The sequence below is a fragment of the Somniosus microcephalus genome, chromosome 11, assembly GCF_052327205.1.
Source record: "Somniosus microcephalus isolate GS21.2 chromosome 11, FLI_Smic_1.0, whole genome shotgun sequence".
NCBI lineage: Eukaryota > Metazoa > Chordata > Chondrichthyes > Squaliformes > Somniosidae > Somniosus > Somniosus microcephalus.
This window is the reverse complement of record NC_140997.1, coordinates 7,379,949-7,387,498: the sequence shown is the minus strand read 5'-3', so window position 1 is coordinate 7,387,498 and position 7,550 is coordinate 7,379,949.

Here is a 7,550-nt window from a genome sequence, read left to right as displayed (position 1 = left end):
AGCAGGCGGAGGCCATTCTGCCCATTGTATCTGTGCCGGCTCTTTGAAAGAGCTAATTAGCCCCACTATAGATAATTAAATAAAACGGGGACTATATATATATATATGGATACATTGGGGAATATATGTAGATAAATTGCTGTCTTTTAGAGATAAGGTGCTGTATAAATTGGGGAGTTTGGGTTGTAAAGTGCTGCAGAAATAGTTACTTGAAAAGGCCTGCTCGCGACTGCCACTCCGCGGTGAAAACAAAAGTGCAGAAAGAATGTCCAAATTCCTGCCGCCAGTGTCGGTCCCCGGGACTGGGCTCGGGACTCAGTGACCCCGGTCCCCGGGACTGGGCTCGGGACTCAGTGACCCCGGGACTGGGCTCGGGACTCAGTGACCCCGGTCCCCGGCTCGGGACTCAGTGACCCCGGTCCCCGGGACTGGGCTCGGGACTCAGTGACCCCGGGACTGGGCTCGGGACTCAGTGACCCCGGTCCCGGGACTGGGCTCGGGACTCAGTGACCCCGGTCCCCGGGACTGGGCTCGGGACTCAGTGACCCCGGGACTGGGCTCGGGACTCAGTGACCCCGGTCCCCGGCTCGGGACTCAGTGACCCCGGTCCCCGGGACTGGGCTCGGGACTCAGTGACCCCGGGACTGGGCTCGGGACTCAGTGACCCCGGTCCCCCGGGACTGGGCTCGGGACTCAGTGACCCCGGGGACTGGGCTCGGGACTCAGTGACCCCTGTCGCCGGGTCTGGGCTGAGGACTCAGTGACCCCGGTCCCCGGGACTGGGCTCGGGACTCAGTGACCCGGGACTGGGCTCGGGACTCAGTGACCCCTGTCCCCGGGACTGGGCTCGGGACTCAGTGACCCCGGTCCCCGGGACTGGGCTCGGGACTCAGTGACCCCGGGACTGGGCTCGGGACTCAGTGACCCCGGTCCCCGGCTCGGGACTCAGTGACCCCGGTCCCCGGGACTGGGCTCGGGACTCAGTGACCCCGGGACTGGGCTCGGGACTCAGTGACCCCGGTCCCCGGGACTGGGCTCGGGACTCAGTGACCCCGGTCCCCGGCTCGGGACTCAGTGACCCCGGTCCCCGGGACTGGGCTCGGGACTCAGTGACCCCGGGACTGGGCTCGGGACTCAGTGACCCCGGTCCCCGGGACTGGGCTCGGGACTCAGTGACCCCGGGACTGGGCTCGGGACTCAGTGACCCCTGTCGCCGGGTCTGGGCTGAGGACTCAGTGACCCCGGTCCCCGGGACTGGGCTCGGGACTCAGTGACCCCGGGACTGGGCTCGGGACTCAGTGACCCCTGTCCCCGGGACTGGGCTCGGGACTCAGTGACCCCGGTCCCCGGGACTGGGCTCGGGACTCAGTGACCCCGGTCCCCGGGACTGGGCTTGGGACTCAGTGACCCCGGGACTGGGCTCGGGACTCAGTGACCCCGGTCCCCGGGACTGGGCTCGGGACTCAGTGACCCCGGGACTGGGCTCGGGACTCAGTGACCCCGGTCCCCGGGACTGGGCTCGGGACTCAGTGACCCCGGGACTGGGCTCGGGACTCAGTGACCCCGGTCCCCGGGACTGGGCTGAGGACTCAGTGACCCCTGCGGGAAGGTGGGCGCGGGCGTGACTGTGACACCCTCACTTGCCAATTAAACATAAATTACATTTACAGGAAGAACTACAAAGATACAGGTTTGTATTTCTCTCCAGCGTGTTTTGCTTGTTCCCCCTTTCGGTCGATCGTGCTCTGTGCATTCTCCCAGGACCATTTTCTAACCTGCCGCGAAGGGGGCCGTGTGTGCGCGGCTTGGAGCCGGAGAGAGAGCGGGGTTCTTCACAGGAGAAGTAATGGCAATCACCCGGTCTGTACTGAGTACCTTGGCCCCACAGCCAAAACTTAGAGTGGCCTAGTGCAGGTCTCCCCATTACAAAAAGGATCATAGAGGCACTGACAGATTTACAATGGTCATACCAGAACTGAGAGGTTATAACTCTCAGGAAAGACTGAACCGCCTGGGACTTAGTTCTTTAGAAAAGAGAAGGCTGAGGGGTAACCTAATAGAGGGCTTTAAAATTATTTAATCTCTTTGATAGGGAAGATAGAGATGTTTCCACTTGTGGGGGAAGACCAGAACTAGAGGCCATAAATATAAGAGAATCACCAATAAATCCAATAAGGAATTCAGGAGAAACTTCCTCACTCAGCGAGTGGTGAGAATGTGGAAATCGCTACCACAAGGATTGTTTGAGGCGAATGGCACAGATGCTTTTAAGAGGAAGCTGGATAAGTACATGAGGGAGACAGGAATAGAGGATATGGTGATAGGATGAGATGAAGTAAGGAGGGAGGAGGCTCGTGTGGAGCATAAACCCCAGCATAGAAACATAGAAACTAGGAGCAGGAGTAGGCCATTCGGCCCTTCGAGCCTGCTCCGCCATTCAACAAGATCATGGCTGATCATCCAAACCCTAGCACCTGGTCCCTACACCGACAGCATGGACCAGTTGGGCCGAATGGCCTGTTTCTGTGCTGTACATTCCACATGATTCTAGGTGAGTGTTTGTTAGTTATTATTCCGCGGTGTGTTTCACTGGACAAAACGAAGGGACTTTGAATTAACAGTGGACTAGATGCAGACTCCTAGCTTCCTCCCATCTCCAGTTCCCTTGCAGTGGTGTCCCACCAGCTGGTCCATGCACTGTGGCTTCACTGCCTGGAGAATCATAGAAAGTTACAGCACAGAAGGAGGCCATTCGGCCCATCGTGTCCGCGCCGGCCGACAAAGAGCTATCCACCCTAATCCCACTTTCCAGCACTTGATCTGTAGGTTACGGCACTTCAAGTGCATATTCAAGTACTTTTTAAATGTGATTAGGGTTCCTGCCTCTACCACCCTTTCAGGCAGTGAGTTCCAGACCCCCACCACCCTCTGGGTGAAGAAATTTCCCTCAAATCCCCTCTAAACCTCCGACCAATTACTTTAAATCTGTGCCCCTTGGTTATTGACCCCTCTGCTAAAGGAAATAGAGTGGATAGGAAGGACCTATCTAGGCCCCTCATAATTTTATACACCTCAATTAAATCTCCCCTCAGCCTCCTCTGTTCCAAAGAAAACAACCCCAGCCTATCCAATCTTTCCTCATAGCTAAAATTCCCCAGCCCAGGCAACATCCTTGTAAATCTCCTCTGTACCCTCTCTAGTGCAATCACATCTTTCCTGTAATGTGATGACCAGAACTGCACGCAGTATTCTAGCTGTGACCTAACTAGTGTTTTATACAGTTCAAGCATAACCCCCCTGCTCTTATATTCTATGCCTCAGCTAATAAAGGCAAGTATCCCGTATACCTTCTTAACCACCTTATCTACCTGTCCTGCTGCCTTCAGGGATCTGTGGACATGCACTCCAAGGTCCCTTTGTTCCTCTACACTACTCAGTGTCCTACCATTTATAGTCTATTCCCTTGCCCTGTTAGCCCTCCCCAAATGCATTACCTGACACTTCTCCAGATTGAATTCCATTTGCCACTGTTCTGCCCACCTGACTAGTCCATTGATATCTTCCTGCAGTCTGCAGCTTTCTTCTTCATTATCAACCACACGGCCAATTTTTGTATCATCTGCAAACTTCTTAATCATACGTCCTGCATTCAAGTCCAAATCATTGATATATACCACAAAAAGTAAAGGACCCAGTACTGAGCCCTGCGGAACCCCACTGGGAACAGCCTTCCAGTCACAAAAACACCCTTCGACCATTACCCTTTGTTTCCTGCCTCTGAGCCAATTTTAGATCAAACTTGCCACTTTGCCTTGGATCCCATGGGCTTTTACTTTCGTGACCAGCCTGCCATGCGGGACCTTATCAAAAGCCTTGCTGAAGTCCATATAGACTACATCAATTTATATTTGACACATGCTCTGCACTGACAGTCCATATATATCCAGACACCAATTAATGGAGCAATATAAGAACACTACAAAAGAACATAAGAAATAGGAGCAGGAGTTGGCCATTCGGCCCCTCGAGCCTGCTCCGCCATTCAATAAGATCATGGCTGATCTTCGACCTCATCTTCACTTTCCTGCACTATCCCCATATCCCTTAATATTCAAAAATCTGTCGATCTTTGTCTTGAATATACTCAACGACTGAGCCTCCACAGCCCTCTGGGGTAGAGAATTCCAAAGATTCACCACCCTTTGAGTGAAGAAATTTCTCCTCATCTCAGTCCTAAATGGCCGACCCCTTATTCTGAGACTGTGACCCCTGGTTCTAGACTCCCCAGCCAGGGGAAACATCCTCCCTGCATCTACCCTGTCAAGCCCTGTAAGAATTTTGTATGTTTCAATGAGATCACCTCTCATTCTTCTAAACTCTAGAGAATATAGGCCTAGTCTACTCAATCTCCCCTCATAGGACAATCCCCCATCCCAGGAACCAGTCTGGTGAACCTTTGTTGCACTCCCTCTATGGCAAGTATATCCTTCCTTAGGTAAGGAGACCAAAACTGTCCACAATACTCCAGGTGTGGTCTCACCAGGGCCCTATATAATTGCAGTAAGGTGTCTTTACTCTTATACTCCAATCCCTTTGTAATAAAGGCCAACATACCATTTGCTTTCCTAATTGCTTGCTGTACCTGCATGTTAACTTTCAGTGATTTGTGTACAAGGACACCCAGGTCCTCTGAACACCAACATTTCCCAATCTCTCACCATTTAAAAAATACTCTGCTTTTCTATTTTGCCTACCAAAGTGGATAACTTCACATTTCTCCACATTATATTCCATTCGCCATGTTCTTGCCCACTCACTTAGCCTGTCTATATCCCCTTGAAACCTCCTTGCATCCTCCTCACAACCTACATTCCCACCCAGCTTTGTATCATCAGCAAACTTGGATATATTACACTCGGTCCCATCATCCAAATCATTGATGTAGATTGTGAATAGCTGAGGCCCAAGCACTGATCCTTGCGGTACCCCACTAGTTACAGCCTGCCAACCCAAAAATGGCCCGTTTATTCCTACTCTCTGTTTTCTGTCCATTAACCAATCCTCAATCCATGCTAGTATATTACCCCCAATCCCATGAGCCCTAATTTTGTTTAATAACCTCTTGTGTGGCACCTTATCGAATGCCCTCTGAAAATCCAAATACACATCCACTGGTTCCCTCATCTATTCTGCTAGTTACAACCTCAAAAAATTCTAACAGATTCGTCAAACACGATTTCCCTTTCATAAATCCGTGTTGACTCTGCCCAATCCTATTATTATTTTCTAAGTGCCCTGTTACCACGTCCTTAATAATAGATTCTAGCATTTTCCCTACTACTGATGTCAGGCCAACTGGTCTGTAGTTCCCCGTTTTCTCTCTCCCTCCTTTCTGGGATACCCCAGAGCAGTTATTGCACTGTCCATGGGGTTGGCAACCACTGGTACAATGTTAACACCAAGCTCGCTCTCTCCATCACCACCCATGACCTCATAATTCTTATGTTGTTCCACTGCTCTCCCAACAAACCAGGACTGACTCCAGGTCAACACTGGCCAGGCTGAAGATATTCTGTTCGACTCCCGACAGAAACTGGGCCCTGGTCCTCGATTCCAGCCTCCCTCCCACCTCCTCTACATTGTTCTCTTATCTTCAAGTCTCCTGAAAACCTCTCTCTACCCACGCCTCCGCTGAGCTCCAGCAACTCTTGGTATGTTTTCTCCACCCCCTCCAAATAAAGTATTCGGTAAGTTTTGCCACAATAAAGTGTTACGTCCGTGTAATAATAAGGACTGCAGAGAACGGTACAACAGGTGTTTACTCAACGTGGTCCAAGCTGCAACTGAAACAACAGATTACTACTCAGCGTTATATACAGGTGTGGTCACTGCCGGTACTACAGTATACAGGAGCTGTAGAAAGTAGTTCCCCCCTTAAAGGTACATACATTGCAATTCCTCCCCTTTTAGATTAACAGTACCATAACACTCATTTAACAATTAAATATCAAACTAATTACAATTAACACTTTTAACATGCAACATTAGCTGAAAATAGTCTATTTATAAATTCAGTCTTTGGGAGGCTTCCTGATCCTTTCTGGATAGCGCCTTTCCCGAGTGTCTTGCTCTTGGTGCAGAGGCGATTCTGGCCCCCTGTCGTCGGTTGGTTCATCAGCTTCCGATGCTACTGTTTCTGGGGTAGGTGCTACCTGTACGTCAGGTTCATCACCAGGTATGTATGGGCAAGGCATGGGGTTGACTTGTTCCTGTGACTCTAGGATCTGGTCAGCATGGCGTCTCACGATGCTCTCCCCAACGTCCACTGTGTACATTAGTGGGCCCTGCCATGTGCATATCGTGCCTGGCTGCCATTTTTCTATTCGGTAGTCGCAGGCCAAGACTGGTTGCCCTACATTGAAGCTCCTTGTTGGCTTCTCATGGATGTGCTGGAATTGCTTACTCTCAACATCTCTTCGTACGTTTGGTCTGAGCAAATCCAGGCGAGATCTTAACCTTCGGTTAAAGAACATCATGGCTGGGGCCTGGTTGGTGACTGCATGTGTCGCATTCCGGTAGGCGAACAGGAAATTGTCCATCTTGTGCTGCAGCGGAATGTTGTCATTGTACATAGCCTTATTGCCTTCTTAAAGGTTTGTACGAACCTCTCAGCCAATCCATTTGTGGCTGGATGATACGGGGCGGATGTGTAATGCCTTACCCCATTCTTTTTCAAGAACCTCCGGAACTCTTCGGACACAAACTGTGGTCCGTTGTCGGAGCAAATCTGCTCTGGCAAGCCATTCCTGGCAAAAATGGTCCGTAGGACTGCAATAGTTTTCTCCATGGTGGTGGAGGACATTTTGATGACCTCAGGCCATTTCGAGTGCGCATCCATGGCTATTAAAAACATTGAGTCCATGAATGGACCAGCAAAATCAATATGCACCCGTTGCCATGGAGATGAGGGCCACTCCCATGGGTGTAGAGGGGCCTGTGGTGGTGCGTGTTGGACTTTCTGGCATCCTGAGCAGCTCTTGGTCAGGTCCTCGATTTGTTTATCGATTCCCGGCCACCACACAAGCCCTGGCTAGGCTTTTCATTTTTACCCCTCCCAGATGACCCTCATGAAGCTCATTGAGCACTCTATCCCTTAACTTGGGTGGAATTACCACTTGGGATCCACACATCAAGGTCCCCCGGCACACTGACAGCTGTTCTCTCCTTGTCGAGAATGCTGGCAACAGTGAGTCGCCATATGCTGGCCATCCCTTCACCGTCAAATCATATACCTGAGACAGTGTCGGGTCATTTCGGGTTTCCTTTTCGATACAAGCGTTAGTTACCGGTAGGTATTCAACTATAGTCGAATGGAATATTTCGACAGGATCCACTGCTGGTGCTTCCTCCGCAGTAGGCAGTGGCAGGCGTGATAGCCCATCAGCATTTCCATGCTGTTTCGTGCCCTTATATTCAATCTCATGGTGGTGCGCCCCTAGAAAAAGTGACCATCTTTGTAGTCGTTGCGCAATCATCACCGGAACGCCCTT